General features: G+C 38.6%; 1 protein-coding gene across 1 annotated transcript in view; it reads right to left on the bottom strand.

Moving 5' to 3' along the window:
• Cnot6 (CCR4-NOT transcription complex subunit 6) overlaps positions 1–10,741 on the bottom strand; it is a 73,919-nt gene extending 63,178 nt beyond the window's left edge. Inside the window, exon 1 of the mRNA XM_077797183.1 lies at positions 10,584–10,741. The gene's annotated coding sequence lies outside the window, so the exon portion shown is untranslated. The remainder of the gene's footprint in view (positions 1–10,583) is intronic.
• Between the last annotated feature and the right edge of the window lie 9,498 nt (positions 10,742–20,239).

Genomic DNA, 20,239 nt, shown 5'->3' with positions numbered 1-20,239 from the left:
GACTAGTTAAAGAGTTTACACAATAATAAACCTTATTTAGCAAGTGTCCTTAGTGGCAAAATAAGTATCATTAGTGTCCTGTCAGAAAACAAAACTACAAAATAACAACTCTTCTGAAAAAGATGGGTTGTCTAAAACGTAAAGCTTAAGTCCTAGCTGGGTTTTGAGATTGCTATTTTAAATAGCTGAAAATACCATGGCAGGTATCTAACAACCCATGATAATGTCTCAGAAACAAAGTACCTGAATAGCCTTAGGAGGAACAGAAAAAGCAGTTAGTGGGAAAAAAAACAAGGTTATCAAAAAGATCGTACCAAGAAACGAAATTATCACCTTGATCTTCAAATCTGCCTTCTTCTTATGATCCCCATCCAGTTTTCAAAACAAAAATGAGTATGACAGTCTCCAGTTCCAGCCCATTTCAACTCCTAAATCTCTCACTGATTCCGCCTTAATTCCTGAAGTATTTACATGAGCTATTCCATCATCATAATTCATCCTAGATACCATTCTTGGTCCTAAAACTACATCTTATTCATCTTAGTACCCTTTGAATCTGGCACTGCACCTAATACAAAAGATGAAATATAGTCATCACATGGTAACTGCAACCGGTCCTATGACGACTGGTTCCAAGATTTTCAGTGGATAGCAAAATTTGAGGATGCTCCAAAGCCTTTATATAAAGGAGCACAGTATTTGCATATGACTATGCACATCCTCCCATATATTTTAAATCATCTTTAGATTACTTATAATGCCTAAAAAAATGTAAGTACTATCTGTGTAACAGCTGTTAGATTGCATTGCTTAGGAAATAAAAACAAAAAAAATTGTGTTTTGTTCAGTACAGATCCAATATTCCCTCCAATATTTTCAGTAGTTGGTTGAGTTCGAAAATATGGAGGGCTAACACTATGTTAAACTAAAATACCAGAGGAAACTCATACTCAATCACAAAATAATGTGTGCTTGTGACCTTCCTGCCCCTTGTGTGCCTCTAGCCTCATAATGGATCTCCCCAATTTCTATTTACCTCTCACAAATCTCTATGTCTTTGCATATGGTATTATTTCTGCCTGAAATGCCCCAGATATCAAAAGATCCCTAGTTATCCTTCAAACGCTAACATGAATATCTAATTTCAAAAGGTCCATTACAACCTTCTTCCCTGTCCCTCCCAAACAGTATACTGTTTCCTGATTTGAACTATTCTCAACCTTGAAAATATGTCTACAGCTGTATTCATTAATACCACCTTAATTTTTTTAATATATCTAACTCACCCTACAAAAACATAGGCTCCATAAAATTTGTATATTTATATCTCTCTAGCCTGGCAGACAGTAGGTACTCAGTGAATGTTTACATGAATTCAAGGAAGGAAGTGGTGGTACTTAAATTTAAAAAAAAAAAAAAAAGCAACCATTTTACAAGAGTGCTAAGAGAAGTAAAAGAAGTTGTGACTATCTTACCAAGAATATGAAACACTGATAACTTGGTTTCTAATATTGAAGACAAAATCCAGAGAAACCAAACACAAAGAACCTTCCTAGTATACAAGGAAACGGAGAACATTGGTTCTAGGATAGCCTGGGATAAGAAGCAAGGAAACAAACTATATAAACTTTAATCTCAGTGACATGTTATGGCCAAATACAAGTATAAACAGATGCAGGTAATGGCAAAAATGTGTTAAGCACCTATCTGCTATGTACTACACTAAGTATACAACATTTAACTGTTTTTTTTTTTTGAGCACTTACCACCTGTCAGATCTATTAGGCACTTTACATGTTATATCATTTAACCCTCAAATAATCTTGTAAGTACACCCTATTAGTCATTTTATATTAAGAAAGGAAGATTCAGAGAATGAGTAATTTATCTGAGGCTACAGAGCTATTTCAACCCATCTAAGTCTATGCTGTCAACTACTCTGCAATAATGACCTTATTATCTTAATATAATTCTCACAGCAACCCATGAGATAGAAGCCATCCTCATTTTATGTTTATAGATAAGGAAACTGTGTCTGATTTTAAATATTAATCTCCCTCCAGTCTTATATTCTTAATAAACAACAGAGCTGAGATGTCAAGCTAGAACAATCTAGATCCAAAGCCTCTCTATTTCATCACTGCCTCAAACTACTCTATAGGATTCTATCAACCAACAAGTTCATTCTCTAAATACAATTTTCCATTATACAATGTTTCAGGAACCATGAGCCCCTATTTATGTCTCAGGCTTATCATCTTTCCCAAGCTAACCTTATCACTATATTCTCAACTCCTGATCTCTCTCTAAAGAGATCTCAAACCCATCATCTCTGGATCCTTTTACACTTTAAAATTAACTGGTACCTCAAGCAGCTCTCCTTTATGTGAGTTGTAGCTATCAAGAACCAATCAAATTAGAACTGAGAAACTTAAAAATATTTATAAACTCAAAAATAACAATTTATCATATTAACAAATGACCCTGCTGTGAAAAGTAACTTTTTAAAAAACAAGTAAAAATTTACTGAGAAGGGCAACAGTTTTATATTTTTGCAAATATCTTTTATGTCTTTCCACTAACATGCACAGCACAAAAACAAAACTATGATTTGTGCGGTAAGATTTTCACCAAGACTAAAGGTAAGGAGCAGGAGGATATCAAACCTAAATCTGTTCCCTTAGCATGAGACAAGCATCTAGATCACCTAGTCCCTAGCTTCAGCACCAAATGATAGACATCAACATAAATCCTTTCATTTTTCTTACCTTTTGCAAGATTTTTCAATTCTATTTGGTACCCTCTTTCTACAACAAATCATAATATTCTAGTTACCAGTACCTAGAGGGAATTGGTCAGCGTTCCACACTTATTCTAGCTGCTAAATAACACAGGTAAAACACAGTACTCATCACATTATCAACATTCAAATATTCATTTGGGAAGTCCTTAATATACAAGGAATCAGTTTTGATCCAGTCATTTCCCCCTTTAAAACTAAGAAAGAATATTTTCCATGAAATGCTGACCTTACAAAGCATCAATAACACTGGAATCTTACTCAAAAGTCACTGATAAGGTTTCAAAAAATTTGAAAACACACCTAAAAACCTGTGTTCTAGTGAAGATCTGCTACACACTGCTTTGGGACTGCCATTTCCAAAATAACAAAACACTTCCCAGAATGCTTTCAGACTAGATATATGGTGTATATATTTTACCAACATGATAAATATTCTTATGTGGACTCCAGTGAGGTTTTTGATCCATAATCAAAAAGTATTAAGAGTCTGCCAATTAGTAACTGTATGTCAACATGATTAGCCACCAGTGCAAATGGTCATAAATTTGGGCAAGTGGGTCTCCCTATACAATCAAATCTACAACAAAGGTCCATTCCAAGCCACAACAACATGACAGTGTGTTCAGCAGAAAGAGGGAAGAGTACAACACAATGTCAGTAAGAATACAAACCGACCTCAGACAGATCTATTAGAAGTCCTAATTCTGCAATGTGTTTACCTTCATCTTTAAGGCTTAAATATCTTCACTTATAAAACAGTACTATCTGTTCACAATTTTGGTGAGAGGGTTAAATAACACATGTAAAACACAGTGCTCATTACATTATCAACATTCAGATAAAAATCTTTTTTCTTTCTATGACTACAAACCCTAAATCTTTGGATTTCCTATAATAATTTCCCTAAAACTGTGAAACAAATAACAATTCTTTAGATGTCCAAAATAGAGTTCTCATTTCCAAAAATTTTAGATTGTAATAAAGGAAATTATCAGTCTAAAACACAGAAGTTAGCTTCATCAGATACTGCTTTAAGACACTGTGGGTTACTTACAACTACACATAATCTTAAGAAAGAAAATATTTTACCTTCCAATAAGCTGAACTCAAGTCATTTTTTATTTAATTTTACAGTGTCATATCTTCTTTTCTGTTTGGTCTTTAATGAGCTGGGCCTCCTAATACAACTATCACTCCATACTCACAATCTACTGAATAAAAATCTATATACAATCAATGAATATACATAGATTGAAGCAGACCCACTGCCTAATTCATTAGGTCTCCAAGTTTGTAACAAGTAACTTCAGGGGGAAAAAATTATCTAATGATTCCCCATTTGCTCTCATTCCATATTTAAGACTAGTGGCACATATGTATAATCCTAGTAATTTGGGAGGTTGAGGCAGGAGGACCGTAGGTTCAAGGACAGCCTCAGCAACTTAGCAAGGCCTTAAGCAACTCAGCAAGGCCCATCTCAAAATAAAAAATAAAAAGGGCTGGAAATGTAGTTCAGTGGTAAAGCACTCTTAGGTTCAATCCCTAGTAACCCCCCATCCCGGCCAAAAAAACCTGCACCAAAAATTCAAATGAACTTTGGGCTATGGAGCTCAAGTACAAACCTATCACAAGGAACATGTAAATAAATCCTACATCTTCTAGTAAGTGAAGACTGAAAATTCTACTATTATGATTTCACACCAGATAAACTCTACCTCTAATGAGGAATAACTTTGTTTTTGAAATCAATTCCACCAAAAAAAATGCATATGACCAAATAAAAATTCAATTATTCCAGCCAAACTATCAAGGAAAAGTTTGAAAAATAGGTAAGTAAATATACATTAGAAATTTACTTCCTAAGTTTTGACCTTAAGGAATCAAAAAATTGACAATTAACACAGATGTCTACTTCTTTCTACTTTGGCCTCCTCTTTGAACTATTACTCTTTTCCTCTCATTTTCAAACAAGAGTCTTCATCATAACCTCCCATGTGCCCAATCCACAATCTATATTGGTCCCATAAAATTTTTCTCTGCTTATATTCACCTACCTGGCAAATCCTATCCACCCATTTTCAGACTTCATCCTCCCCTAAACTAGGAGACCATTTATTACCACTGAAAACTTCCTCTTTCTCAGCACTCTTATCGATTTTGGCCTCTGTAATGTTGCTACTTCCTATTCTGCTTTTATCTCCTTAACCACTTTACTTCAATTCTGCCAAAAACTAAATGCTACCTGCTCCTTAAGAGGTCCCCCTGCCCTCTCCTCTTCCTGTTCTATATTAAGTTTCACAGCTATTTATTTGCATACTTATACTCTTCCAGCAGTGTCCATAATTCTCAATATTTTACTTCTGCTACAAAAGCCTAACTTCCAATGCCAAAGACATAGTGATCAAATCTATCAAATCTCCCACCAACATACAATCTACATACCTGTTAGACATACTCATCTAAATATTCAAGAGTTAAGAAAAACTACTCAAACTCTACCACTTTGCTTGTCCAAATCTGCTCTTCTTCCTCTATTTCCCAAGTTAAATCCTACCAAGTTTCCCAAGGTAAAAATTTCTGAATCATACCTTTCCTATTTTTATAGTTGACTGCTTGTCTATCTCTAATTTTAATATCAAAGTTATTATATACTTTCCTATCTCTTATGACTTTGATTTCTTAGGAAGATCTAAATGAACTATCACTCTACATGTAAATGTTATCATGCAGTATTTACATGATATTCTCTAATTCCAGTATCTTAACCCTATTAATCCAGCTTCCACATTTTTACTATGTACCCCATGAAAATGTATGATGTCATATACACCATTTCTCCACCCTATCTACCAAAACTCTCAGTGGATTCCCATTCTATACAAGCAGAAGTTCTAACACTCTAAGAAAACACCTAACACTATTTACAAGCTGTTTCTGACCTCTTCTTATTCCTTTCATCTTTGTATCCTATGTTCCATAACCCAAGCTGTAAATTTGATTTTGGACATGCTATTTCTTTTCCCTAAAATATCCTACTCAGCCTGACAAATCTCTATTTATTCCTCAAGATCCAGCTCAAAGACATCTGAGGTCACTTCCTCAAGTTTCCGGAGAAGAATTAAATTTTTCCTTTCTAAGCATGCCCAAAATGGTTTATATATTCCTAACTGATATAACCTGATGAGTGCTTTTTGTCTTTCTGTTCACACCATTATAAACAAGACCATAACCCCCACAAAGGTAGTGTCTACACAGTACCTGGGACACAAGGGTTGCTCATTAAGTATTTTTGGAACTGAGTTATAGTACTATTGGTTTGTTTTGCTTTTTGTTTTGTACTGGGAATTGAATCCAGGTAATTGAATTGAATCCACTAAGGTACATCCCCCAGCCCTTTTTTTCTTTCTTTTTTTTTTTTTTGACCGAGGGTGGGGGGAGGCGGGTGTGTCAGGGATTGAACTCAGGGGCACTCAATTACCAAGCTACACCCCCCAGCCTATTTTTTCTATTTTATTTAGAGAGAGGGTCTCACTGAGTTGCTTTAGCACCTCGCCATTACTGAGGCTGGCTTTGAACTCACGATCCTCCTTTCTCAGCCTAAGATCCTCCTGTCTCAGCCTCCAATCCTTCTGTCTCAGCCTCTAGAGTGGCTGGGATTACAGGCTTATGACACGGTACACAGCTCTTTCTTTTTTTAAGACAGGGTCTCACTTTGCCAAGGCTGACCCTGAACTTACAATTCTCCTGCCTGTCTCCCCAGTTGCTGGGATTACAGGCTGCACCACCACATCCAGCTTATAGTACTATCTTCAAGTGCTATATTCAAGTATAATCAGTTATGCTATAAAACAATTGTTTTGAAAATGTGATTTTTTTTCCAACATGAATGATATATTAGGGAACAATATGAATATAATGCAAATTTCTCATGTGCAATTTTGTCTGCAAACAACACTAAGTAAAAGTAGAAAACTGCACCCAATTGAAATAAGATTAAGAGAAATACATAAAACACATTTAAACACTCACTAGCTAAGTCAGTTTACCCTGTGTTATGAGTGACCGTTCATTTCTGGGGTGAACAATTTTTTATCTGATTTCAGGTAACTCTCCTTCCACCAATTCACAATAATTCATAAGCAACAACCCTTCTGAGGTCCATTTGTACAAGCAAATCAGATATTTTTCACCTTAAATTACCACATTTGTTGTGTATTTACATCTTAACTATTTAACATGTATAAAAAGCTCCAACCAATTTTTTAGGTTTTTTTTTTAATGTGTCACTGCCAAAGTTTTTAAGTGCTATATCCTAATTTCATTCTTTCCCATAGGACCTGTGGTTTCTCCAGTACAATTTTGCACAGCACAGTGACTCTAAGGAATCTATATATTGGTTTACAGCAGAACTGACTATAAATTAACAGCTTTATGAGTTCTTTGGCTTTATATAGTTTCAATATTCCAATTTCATTAATTTACCAAGGAGAAAACTCTTTTGTCTTTTCCCAAAATTTCACAACACATTTACAGACCAAATCCTAACAAACCATTGGGACAGTCATAACCTTAACTTGGTGGCTCTGAAGTCTGGTGAGCATAAGGTTAATTTTTCCAGCTAAGTTCTCTAGTCTGCCTAAGCCTAACTCAGAAAGAAAGTTCTCAAACCTGAACTTTCATGTAGGGCTTTCATTTTTTGGCTGCTTTTAACATCTCTCCCCAAAATACTGACATTTTTATTTTAAGTGACCCTCTCTTCTACAGTAATTGAGCAGAGCCCTCAAGCCCACTACAAGGGACCACAGACAAGAGACACCACCACATCCAAGTGAAAAAGAAGAAACTGTCAGTAACATCTATCTCTAACGAGATTTGATTTTAACTTGTGTTGGCTCCACTCTACTCTCCACACTGATGCAAAATTGATACCTAAATCACTTTGCTCTCCTGTTCAAAGTATTTTGACTCCTTACTTTGCTGAGAAAGGAATAAACTTCATTTCTATCTTCCCAAGCATAGTCTTTCAAAATCTAGGTCAGACACACCTTTGCGAGTTCCTCTCAAGTCACTCCCACTGTTTCAATAACACCTTACCACTAGCCTTACTCCAACATCTGACACCTCAGTACAAACCTTCTGTTTGAAAGGACTCCCTCCCAAGTTTGACAAGCTCCTATTCAGTGTTAGTGTTATAAACCAGTTCCAGACCTTCCATAAGTTTAGTCATTCTTCTGTTCTTCCACAGCACTCTGTACATCTATTAAGCCTATATAGCAAAAATTAAGTATATTCATTTTTTAATTCTCAGTGTCCAACACTATGGCTAGCATATGCTATTCCTTGACATGTTATTTAAGTTTTGAAAAAACATAAACAGATAAGGAAGAGAAAGAGCCCAGAGAGGGTAAAGTTAAGGCAGCCAAGACCACCCCAATCCCAGATCCAAATAATTATTCTGTTCCTCATTAATTACTTGTTCAAATACCAAAATCTGGCACATTCCTTTGTACCCTAATGCACATATGTGTATAGTATAATTACAATTTAGTTTACTCAGGATCTCTTAACTTCATATACAGTGTTTTATTACTCACATGTCATTTAAGATGGCTACTTCTAGAAAAAACTACATCAGAAGATTTTGTACAACTAGAAAATTAGAAAATTAAAGTTGGGGAACTTTCTTTTCTAAATAATACATTAAGTTCCAGTCACACAACAAACTTGTAGAAAGCACAACATACCCACAAAAAGTACCTTCTCCAGTAAAACACATTCTTACCTGAACCTATTTGGAATTTTTTCAAAGTGAAAAATGCTTTAAACCAGAGCTTTCCAACCAGTGGACCTTGCATATGGGAACGAGTTACAAACATGCTGAAGATACTGACCCCTCACCTTCGAGCTGCCTTACCTATTTATTTCAATATGCCTTATATACATTACCCTTTTTGATTGCATTATATATAAAAAAGGTGTATGCATTAAAGAATATACAAAGACTAATAGGGGTATAGTGGAATATCTAAGCATTAATCAAAATACATACTTACAAATTCCTACAATGTCTTTAATTGTAGTCAGGACCAAGCTCATGTCTGTTCAAATGAAGGAGTCTGAAATTTCCCAACAACTGCAGTTTTACTTTGCCAACAAGACTTAAGAAACATGAAAATGCCTACAGATTGAACAGGTATTCAAAAGGAGGCTTCTTTAGCTATGTCACCACTTGTCATCTGAAATTATGCAAGGATTGACTTTCAGGGAGAAACTTCAGTCTCAAAAAAAAAAAAAAAGTATCTTTATCACACAGTCTCTTTTGACCATTTCAGTAACCATCCTGTTCCTCTACTGAGAATTAACCAGCCATAACTACCTTAAATAACTTCTATCCATTAAAAAAAAAAAAAAAAAACCCTTCTTTCCCAAGGGAACAAATCATCAATTACACACTCTCATCACACTTTCATGCCCTCCACATAACTGTTATATCTTAAGACAAGTCAATTTAACCTTTCTAGGTCTCAGTTTTCTCATGAGCAGCAGTTCAAATATTTTGTTTACAGCAATATGACTGGACTAGATAGCTGAACTAAAGACATTAAGTAACTTTTATTCTGAATTTTAAAAGTCTTCACACACATTAAGGACTGTGGTAACTTATCTTAGCAACAATTACCAAAAAAGAAAGTCTTCAAAACCTTTTGATCAGTAGCAACAATAGCTCCTAAGCACTTCAAAACTGTTCTGAAGTGGTGATAAATTTTAGTGTACTATGAAAAATACAAAGTGCCATTACACACCATTTTATTTTTGTCTTATTCATATTTACTTTCTTCCTCTCCAAAGTTAAATTCCAAGGCGCAAGTAAGCAAGAATATTCAGTACTAGCAATGATGAGACAATTCACCTGGAAAACAGGTAAATATAAGAACTCAAATTTAAGCAGATTATTTCAACAACGTCAGCTTAACACAGTAACAGCAAATCCAAGATCAAGCAAGACGACCATTCACAATGTTGTCGTTTGGTTAACAGTTAAAGAAAAAAGGTTACAGGTGTCTATTAGCAAGCTCTCTCAGGGAACGAGCGGTGTTAAGAGTCAAAGGGAAAAAAAGGTTCCCATAGTAAATGACTGAAAAATGAAAAGCCAAGATTTAATCTGCGTTACTGGAGAAAATTGCTTCGGTAATTAGTACTATCTCCGTGACCTCAACAAAACCATACTATAAATCTCTTTTTATCTGGTGCTAAGTGCTTTTTTAAGCATGTACTTCACCGCTTCCCCCAAAAAATATCTGAGTTAAACTGAATTTAAAAAATTCGGGGGGAGGGGGGAGCGGTTGGTTTCCCGCTTGGCGGTAACTGCGGCTACGGAGTGCGAAGTTCCACACTCCACAGCGCGCACTCCCAGAGTCACTTCCAAAGTTGCCACCTGTCCAGGACACGAAACAGGGATACCGGCTGCTCAGGGTGACCAGAGCCTGGGTCCCAGAGCTAGGGCGCCGGCCCCCGCCCCTTGCGCGCCGCCTCCACCGCCGTCAATCAACGTCCTCCAGACTCGGCACGGGGGCGCGGCCCCGGAAAGGCGGTCGCGTCGAGAGGGCGCCCCCAACAGCCGCCAGCTTGGCAGAGCGAGTGTGACTGCCACTCATAAAACTAAAGTTGCCCGCAACCTATCCCGGCGTGCTCCGGCTACAAGCGGCAGGACGGACCTGAAGGGCCGTGCGTGGCTAGTCGGGGAGCAGCCCGGGTCGGGCCTCGGGCCCGTCTCGCTCACCTCTCGAGGTGCGCCGCCTTCCTCCGCCGCTGCCACCGCCTCCTCCCTTTGAGTGCAGCGGGGTCTGACCTGTGGAACCACCATACCAGTCCCGCCCGCTGCTGCAGCGCCGCCACCGCCGCTCCTCTGCCGCCTCAGCCGCCGGTCTTTGTTTCCACTCCGAGAGCTACCGCTTCAGCTGCCCGCCTCAGCCGCCCGGACGGGCCACCACTACGCCCTCCTGCCCTCTCGGCCCCCTGGCTCGCCCTCGTCGCTGCGCCCACCGCCGCCTTCTCCTCCGCGCCGCCGACGCCGCCGCCACCGACGCCGACGCCTCCTCCTTCGCGCCCCCCTCTTTTTCATTGAAAGCAAACAAGCATCATGGCGGCGGCCGCCGTCCCCCAGCCAGCTAGCGCCCCGACCGCCGCCGCCGCTCCAACATCCCGGCCGCCCATTGGTCGCTGCGTCCAGATGCAACCATCCTGCGTCCGGTTAGGGGGGGTCGCTCTTCAAACGCCCGAAGCCCCGCCCCCTCTTCCCTGTTCTGGGGAGCATTGAGCCGGCCCGGCGCGCTGCCCGGACCGCCCTCCAAACCTCTGTTCCCGCTCTCCTCACTCCTTTCCTGCACCGTTGCTTCTATTTTTCTCTTCTTCCTAACGATCCTCCCTTGTTTCATCTCCTTTGTTGTCTCTGGTGGTTCACTTTTATCTCTTCACTTTTTTCTTTTATTTTGCTTCTCGCGATTTCTTCTCAGGCCTTCGCCTGTCAATCGCTTGGGAACACAGATCAGCTTGCAGACTTTTAACCTCAGCCAGTGTCTTAATCTGCCTAAAGACCAAAAACTCAGTCTTTAACAAGTCGAATAATTCTTCCTGTTTCAGTTTTGCAGAAAACAAATCAATGGCCCATTTCGGCTCACTAATGGTAGTTCAGTCTGATAAATTAATGGACAGTTTTGTGGTCCTCGCTTGAGTTACTGACCACAGCTGTGTTCAAAGATCAGGCTGTTCTGTTCAGGACAAACTGTAGTGATTGAAGGTGAGTAGAGAAAGAGTAATCTGATTCGTGATGCTTGCATCAGTAAGCAATGGTCGACTGATAGTCTGGGCACAGAGATGAATCAGACCCCACCCTGTTCTGAGTAAGTCTAGGGAAGAGTAACACCCAGCAGACTGTTAAATTGCACTAGAGACTATGTTGAAGAATATAACTGACCACGCACCTTAATGGCAATCTAACATGGACTACTTGCTCCTTCCTGAAACATCAACCCTGAAGAAATGAGAGTGAAATGGGTTGCAGGAACGAATGGTTGCAGGAACGAATGATAGCAACCAATATCATTTGGCCCTCACAAAGAATTGCTTAAGAATGTGCAAAATGGATAACTGTTGCCTGGGACAGAGAAGAGTTGGCAGGATGAGAAAAGGATTAAGGGACTAAAACTATTCAAAGATCCAAATGATCTATTCAGAACAAGAGTTCTGTACTTGCTTCTCCTCAGCATTGGCTTGAGCTGATCATTGCCTTCTATTTGCCATGACAGCAGTGACAGCCTAAGCCTCTAGTTCCACAAGACACTGGTCAAGGGCAAAGCAATGCAAAAGTTCAGCACAGGTAAGGGATTAATGGGAACAAGTGCTGGCTAACTAATTACTTAGACATCCTTCTACACAACCTCTAGCCCCCAGACTACTGGAGTTGTGAAGCTATACATAAAGTACCAGCCTGAGGGGCCAGTGGAACAGATATCCAGCTGGTTCTCTCCTCCTGTGCCCTGGCAACCTGTGCTCTAGTGTAGAGAAAGAGGGGCGTTTTTGTAATTCATGTGTCCAGAAGGAGTTGCTTTTTTTGTGATTGACACAGTGTGTATGGAGGAGGGGAAGTCTAGTTGCATAACAAAATCTTGGCAGCATAAAGCAATAATTTGATTATATCTCATGATTCACATGCTCAGCTGGACAGTTATATTGGTCTCACTTGTGCTTTCTCATGCCTGTTCCTCAAGGGGGCTCAATGTTGGATGTCTGGCACCTCAGTGTTCCCCAACCAGGCATCTCTGTGTAGTACCTCATCTCTCACTTTTCTGGCTGTCCTTTTTCACATGGCAACCCAGGGTTCCAAGAGGAAGGAAGTAGAAGTTGCCAGGCCTTCTGAAGAATGTCACTTCCCCTGTATTCTGTCCATGAAAACAATCACAAGTCTAATCTAAATTCAAGAGGAGAGGATATAAGCCAGGGAGGAGCTGCATGTACATACATGGAATGATGGAGTTATTTGAAGCCACATAAGTAGACTACCTCCACAAAATGCCAGGGTTCCCTGAAACAGGCATTGTTAAGCAGATTGACTATAACAATGAAAATTCACAAGAGACTGCCAAATGTAGCAGGTCCCAGGTTGATTTGCAAGACAACTGAACTGCTATGAGACCAGAATGCTTATGGTAGAAGATCCATGAATCTTTTTCCAGTACAAGAGCACAAACAAGGCCAAGCCAAAATAGAGATTTCCTGATGAACCTCAAATATACACACTATTTAGTTTTTTTTAATAGTCTGACACCTCTAGAACTAAAAGATTCACCCCTGTGCAGTGCCAAGGACATGACACATTCTAGCTATCTACTTTTCCTTTTGGGGGCTCAAGGCCTCCAAGCTGCAGTCTTCCTCAGATGGGGCCTAGTATAATTGACAAATTTTCAGGTCCTAATCTTATCTTTCTCATATTACTCTTTGTCTCTGGGTCTACTATATTAGTCTTAAGATGATTGGAAATCCAATCATCTAATTCCTTTTCTTTAGTTGGCTCAAATAGCTTTGAAAGATCAGAAAAAGCATACTACTAGCTTTAGGTGTAGCTCAATCTAGGGGCTAAAGCCACTCAGATCTTCCTACCTCCATAGTGACTTTAACATCAGGTGCCATATTGAATCAAAATGGATGTCTTCTTCTATTAGGTTCAAGCCCAGAGCTCCCCCTCTACAGCTGAACAAACATCCTGGGCTTGACTTTCATTTCCAACGATGAACCGAACACATTCAGAAGACTATCATACAGTGGCCAGGAAGAAGTTGAATGCCCCCTCCTGGAGTTCAATAGTCTTCAACTTCACCCAAAGCATATATGCAAAGGGTTAGGGAGAGGCAGAGAAAAATTGGAGATGTTTTTGTAAGAAAGCAGAACAGAAGCAGAAAGGCAGGAAGAGGCACAGGCCTGAGGTCCATTCTATTAAGACTCTATCTGTACATGAACAGGCTTCCTGCCAGCTGCTTTTCCAGGTAACTGTCTTGTCCTGGTTTCACAGCCATTATGTGAAGTTAGGAGAAGTCACCTCAATGTCCTAGTATGTGGAAGAGAGAGGGCTTACATTCAGAGCTCAGATATGCTCCCTGAAGATTCACCTTAGAGAACTGATGGAAAGGGGAAAAGGCAGCAAGTCTGTTTCTAAGTACATGACACTTTTTAAAAGATTAACATTCATTTTCCATTGTTTAAAAAAAAACAATTGTAGCCATGGTTTTAAAACATTTTTTAAAAAGCAAAAGGCACGAAGAAAGTATTTATTCCTATCCCCACCCCAGCCACACTCCCCATTGGAATTGATCACAATGCTTTGGCCTCAAATAACAAAACATCTGAGGCTCAATCACCCATACTAGGTAAGTATACTTTCTCTCAGGACTAGAAGTCCAATTAGGCATGGCCATAACATGTTGTTTGACTTAAGGCTTAATAAGTGTGCCTGAAACATCTAGAAACAGAACAACTTTGTTTTTAAACAGCATGTTAGTAATATTTCAAATAATATGCCCAAGTGTTTTTCTTCAACCAACAGACACCGTTTCAGAAGCTCTAAATTTAAACAAATGGGTTCAATTGTCCAATCTGGGGAAAAAACATAAAAGAACCAAACAACTCCAGACAGTTTTGGACACTGCTTTATATTTATTGTACCCTTTCCATGGTTTTCTGATGGTTTGGATGTGTGGAGTGAGAGACGGAGAGTAAAGGATGTCCTTCAGGCTTTTGGTCTGAGCAGCTTGCGTCAGCTCTGACGTTCAAGGCAATGGGTGGAACTCTGTTTTGGCATTGTGAGTTCTAATGAAAGCCTGGCAGTTCCTCCCACTCAGATATTGCAAGATGCCAGAGCCTACAAGCAGATTAATCACTGATACTCCCTTGGGTGAAAAACATTTTGAGCTACCTTACTTATTATTACTACTTATTATGGAATGTTGAGGTGTTGGAGGCTGAACTAGGGAGGGATTTTGAAAGATGTTTATTACAGATACTGGCCTAAAAGAGTTTAGCAAAAGGTGATATGTTCATGGCAGGTGAATTTAACATGAGGCCTGTTAAGTTTCTCTAAAAACTGACCTTGTCAGCCTAATTTTCCAGGCCCTCGGGGAAGCCACAGTAAGCCAGCTAAGGAATGTTCACTTTGAAGACACTCACAATATTCCTCTACTGTAAACTGATGGCCCTATGAGCTACTCCTCTGCCTCCTTGGGCAGTGGATTGGTCCAGAATCTCTGAGGGGTCTCTACGGGGGACCTAAGAGGAGCTAAAAGCAAAAATCTGAAGAAATACAGAGAATTTGGTAGAGGCCATAGGGACTTCATCTATCCAGGGTACCAGGTGACAGACATTCAGGTTTCCTCATGCATAACCTTATTGATGGGCCACAGTCTGAATTTTATTAGAACTCATTCAGTTTCTAGAATAGAAACCTAATTACAAGTAATTTAAGCAGGAATGGGAATTCATTAGCTCAATGTAAAGCTAGGCACTCCAATGAACAGATGAAGTAAACATTCAGATCCTGGTTCCACTCCCATCATCTGCATCCCCTCAAGTTGCTGAACTTCATGGTGGCTTGGTTTCCTCATTTGTAAACTGGAGGTCATGATACTTACAGGGTCATCTGAAGATTAAATGAGATATCAGAACAGTGCCTCTGAAAATTCTGTGGCTTAAAACACTGATGATTTAATCTTGATAACACTCCATTGAAGTGTTCCTAGTCACCAGGTAATTTTCCTCATTATAGTGATTCAGGGACCTAGGTCCCTTCCAACTTATGGTCCTATGATAGGCCTTCTTATTCTGCAGTTCATGTACCAAGAGCTGTATGAATGGGATTCAGGAAATGGTTCTGTGAACCCGGCAGGATGGGAAGAAATTTAGCATTTCCTGCCATTTTTAGTAATGGATGACGCTATGGTTTGAATATGGTTTTTCCCCTCCAAAACTCTTAATGAAATTTAATCCCCATTATGATATATTAAGAGGTGGGAACAGGTAGGACCTTTAAGAGATGATTAGGACTCTACCCTAGTAGATGCATAAATCCATTCATGTGATTAATAGATTAAATGGTTAATGGGTTATCTTAGCATAGTTCTGCTATATAACAGCCAGTTTGGCTAGATCTCTTGCATACTCCCTATCCCTCATCACTTGCTCTGTGTATAAGTCAGCTTTCTATTACTGTAACAAAATAGCTGAAATAATCAAATTGTAAGGAGGAAAAGTTTATTTGGGTTGACAGTTTCAGGGTTTCAGTTCATGGTCACTTGGCTGTATTCTTTGTGTTTGCAGCAAGGCAGTAGTATATCATGGTGGAAATGTATGGTAAATGAAGTTGTTCAACTCATTGTAGCTGGGAAACAGAGAGACAGATAGAAAGGTGCTGGAGTTCCAATACCCCTTTGAAAGGTATGCACTAATGACCTAACTTCCTCTCACTACGCCTCACCTCCTAAAGATTCCACTACCTCCCAATAACTCCATAGACAGAGGCCCAAACCTTCAATATATGAGCCTTTGGGGGACATTCCAGATCCAAACTATAAAACCATATGATGCCCTGTGCCATCTTGATACTCTGCCAGCAAGATAGCCATTACTAGATGCAACCCCTCAAACTTGGACCAGAACCATAAGCTGAAATAAACCTCTTTTCTTTATGACTTAATCAGTCTGTGATACTATTATTAGCAACAGAGAGGGGACTATAGAGGTAACAGATTCCAGTAGGATGAGCAGTATCTCTATCACCAGTGGAAACTATAGCCAGATATTTTCATATCCTTCATAATTGTTAGAAAGAATTTTTCTCTCCAATTCTTTTTTTTCTTTATTTTCTTTTTATTGAGGTGAAGATCACAAGATATTTTAAAGTTTATATTTTCCTTTGGTATCTCTGCTTTCATTTGATTTTTCTTGCTTTCTTGCAGTTGTTAGAACTTTCAGTACTGTGTTGAATGAAAGTGGAAAGAGTAGACAACCTTATCTTGTCACTAATCTCAGAGGAAAGCATTTGGTCTTCACCACTAAGTACATTGGTAGCTAAAGGTTTTTGTATGTTTTTTATAAGGTTGGGGAAGTTACCCTTTTTTCTAGTTGTGCTAAGAATTTTATCATAAATGCTTTATCATAAGTGGCTGCTGCATCTAGTCAAATCTTTTTCCTGCCTTAAACTGATACAATTATATGACTTCTTTTTTCAATTATTTTTTTCAGGGGTGGGGGAAACTGGGGATTGAACTCAGGGGTGCTTTATTACTGAGCTACATTCAGAGTCATTTTTTTAAAATTATATTTTGAGTCAGGATCTCACTAAGTTGCTGAGGATGTCCTCAAACTTGTGATCCTCCTGCCTCAGCCTCCCAAGTTGCTAGAATAATTGGTGTGTACCCTCACACCCAGATTTTGACTTTTCGTCTTTCATACCTGGAATAAATTCCACTTGGTACGTTTTTAAAAAACATTTTTTAATTTGATTCTCTTAACATTTTCTTGAGTATTTTTGTCCATTGTAGTTTTCATTTTTATTATGTCTGGTTTTGGTATCAGAGTAAAATGAGCCCATAGAATGAGTTGGGAAGTGTCCCTCTTCAATTTCGAGAAACAGATTTTATATTTGGTGATATGCTTCAGTGAAACTATCTTGACTTGGAGATCCTTTCTTTTTCCATCCTTTTACTTTCAGTTATCTATGTCATTATGTTTGATGTCAGTTCCTTGTAGAAAACATAATTGGGCTATGATTTCTTATTCACTGTTCTAGTCTCTTTTGATTGGTGCATTCAGACTATTTACATTTAAAGCAACTGTTGATTTGTTAGAGCAAGTCTGACATTTTATGTTTTGTTTTCTTCTTGTTCCCTCTGTTTAGTGTGCCTCTGATTTTTCTTATTTTTTTTTTCTTGCCTTCTTCCTGGTTGCTGGGATATTTTTCAGCTCTACTTGTTATTTTTATAAAGTTGCTGTAGTGTATCTTTTTTTTTTCTGAGAAGTAGTTCTAGGTATTACCATATATATAAGTAACATCACAACCTACTAGTGTCATTTTACCATTTTGGTCTTTTTACCTGCCCCACTTTATTTATATTTATTTTGCAACACTGGAGATAGAACTCAGAGCCTAGTGTATGCTAAGTAAATACTCTACCCTGAACTACACCCTAAGCCCCTACCCACTTTAAAATTATAGTTTTCTTAAGTCATTGTTCTACATACATTGAGCATCATGTGAGGCAGTGCTACTTTTACTTCAACTATAAAATGTGATTAATAAAACCCATGAGGGGCTGGGGCCATAGCTCAGTGGTAGAGTGCCTGCCTAGTACGTGTGAGGCACCAAGATCAATCCCCAGCACCACATAAAAATAAATAAAGGTATTGTGTCCATCTACAACTAAAAAAAAAATTTTTAAAAATAAATAAAACCCGTGAGGTGAAGGATGGTCTATTATGTTTAATTCTATTCACCCATTCATTGTTCTTTCCTTTCAGAGAAAGGCCCCCGCTTTCTTCAGTTATCATTTTCTTTGTTTCTGGAGAGTCTCCCTCATCCTTTCTTTAAAGGTAGATCTGCTGCAACAAATTCACTTAGTTTTCCTTCACCTTAAGATATTGTTCTTTTCCCCTTCATCCCCAAGGACAATTTTACTAGATCATAGAGCCTTAGAGTTCATATATTTTTCAGCAACTTGAAAAATATGTTGTACCACTTCTTCCTGCCCCATGGTTTCAGGTGAGATATCTGCTGTTATCTATTTGTTAATAGATAATGAACAAATGTATTTCTTAATAGATAATGCCTCCTTTCTCTTTAGCTATTTTAAAGGTTTCTCTATTGTTTTTAAGAAGTTTAATTATTATGTGTCTTAGTATGAACTTCTTTGGACTTTCTCAAGGACTTGAGTTTCTCTCTAATTATTGAATCTCTAGGTTTATGTCGTTTGCCAAGTTTGGGGAGTTTTCAGCTATTGATTCTTTGAATACCTTTTTGGATTCACATTCTTGTCCTCTCTTCCAGAAACTCTAATGATAGTAATTCCTGAGGATAAGAGGAAACTACTGGATAGAAAAGAATTACTATCCAGTAAATGCTAAAATTGCAGATAGCACCAAACTTTTCCTACACAAATATATGCATGGTAAAGTTTAATTTATAAAGTAGGCACAGTAAGAGATAAATAAAATAATAACTAATAATATAGGACAGTTATAATAATATGCTATAAAAAGTGTTTGCATTTGGGGCCATTATTAAGTAAAATAAGAGTTACTTAAACAGAAGCACTGTAATACCACTACCACCACTGCAATACCACTGCTAATTGAGATGGCTACTAAGTGACTAACAGGCAGGTAGCATGTTCAGCATGGATACACTAGATAAAGGAATGTTTCTTGACTGGGTAGAACAGAACAGGATGGCATGAGACTTCACCATGCTACTTAGAACAGTGTTCAATTTAAAAATCTATGGGTTGTTTATTTCTAGAATTTTCCATTTAATACTTTCAGGCTGCAGTTGACTGTATAACTGAAGCTGTGGAAAGTAAAACTGCAGACAAGGAACAACTAATGAATTACCCTAGGTCCCTGAGTCTGTTCATTATTGTTTCCATCTATTTTTTCTCTGTTGTTCAGATTGAATAAATTCTATCAATCTGCCTTCAAGTTCACAAATTCTATTCTGTCATGGCCCTCCTCTCTTGAGTCTGTCCAGAGAGCTTTTAAATTGTGATTCATATGTTTTTTTTCAGTTCTGTAATTTTCATTTGGTTCTTTTTTATTTTCTGAGATTTTTAATTTTTCTCTTATTTCAAGAAGATTTGTAATCAGTCATTAAGGCATTTTTTGTGATGGCTTCTTTCAAATCCTTGTCCAACATTTGACTCATCTTAATACTGGTATCATTTGATTGTTTTCCTTTATTCAAAATGTGGTTTTCCTGGTTCTGGACATGATGAGTGATTTTTCCATTGCACCCTTCATATTTTGGTTATTATGCAAGGGATCCTTAATCCTATTTAAATCTTCTATTTTAGCAGGCAGTTATCCAGGTTAGCATGTAGGTTCTGTCTACATTTGTGAGCTTGAGTTCGGATGATATTTTGGTCTTGCAATCCTATTCTGGTCTGCTTTGTTCTTCTAGTGCTATTGGGGTTTTCACTGTTTCTTCTTGTGCCTTCTATGGTAGCAGGCCTCACTCTTAAGTTTGCTTGGGGTGTTGCTAGCTGTCCTTTTGGGGAAGAAGGGACAGAACCTGGGGTCTCCTTATGTCACTGTGTGGAGGGCAGAGATACACAGAACTCTGCTTATGCTGCCAATGCAGGTCCACCAGTGCCCTGATTATAGAGCAGGGACTGGGATACT

This window comes from Urocitellus parryii, chromosome 1 (assembly GCF_045843805.1).
Source record: "Urocitellus parryii isolate mUroPar1 chromosome 1, mUroPar1.hap1, whole genome shotgun sequence".
Lineage (NCBI taxonomy): Eukaryota > Metazoa > Chordata > Mammalia > Rodentia > Sciuridae > Urocitellus > Urocitellus parryii.
The sequence above is the reverse complement of the archived record's forward strand: the minus strand, read 5'-3'. Positions and strand labels throughout refer to the sequence as shown.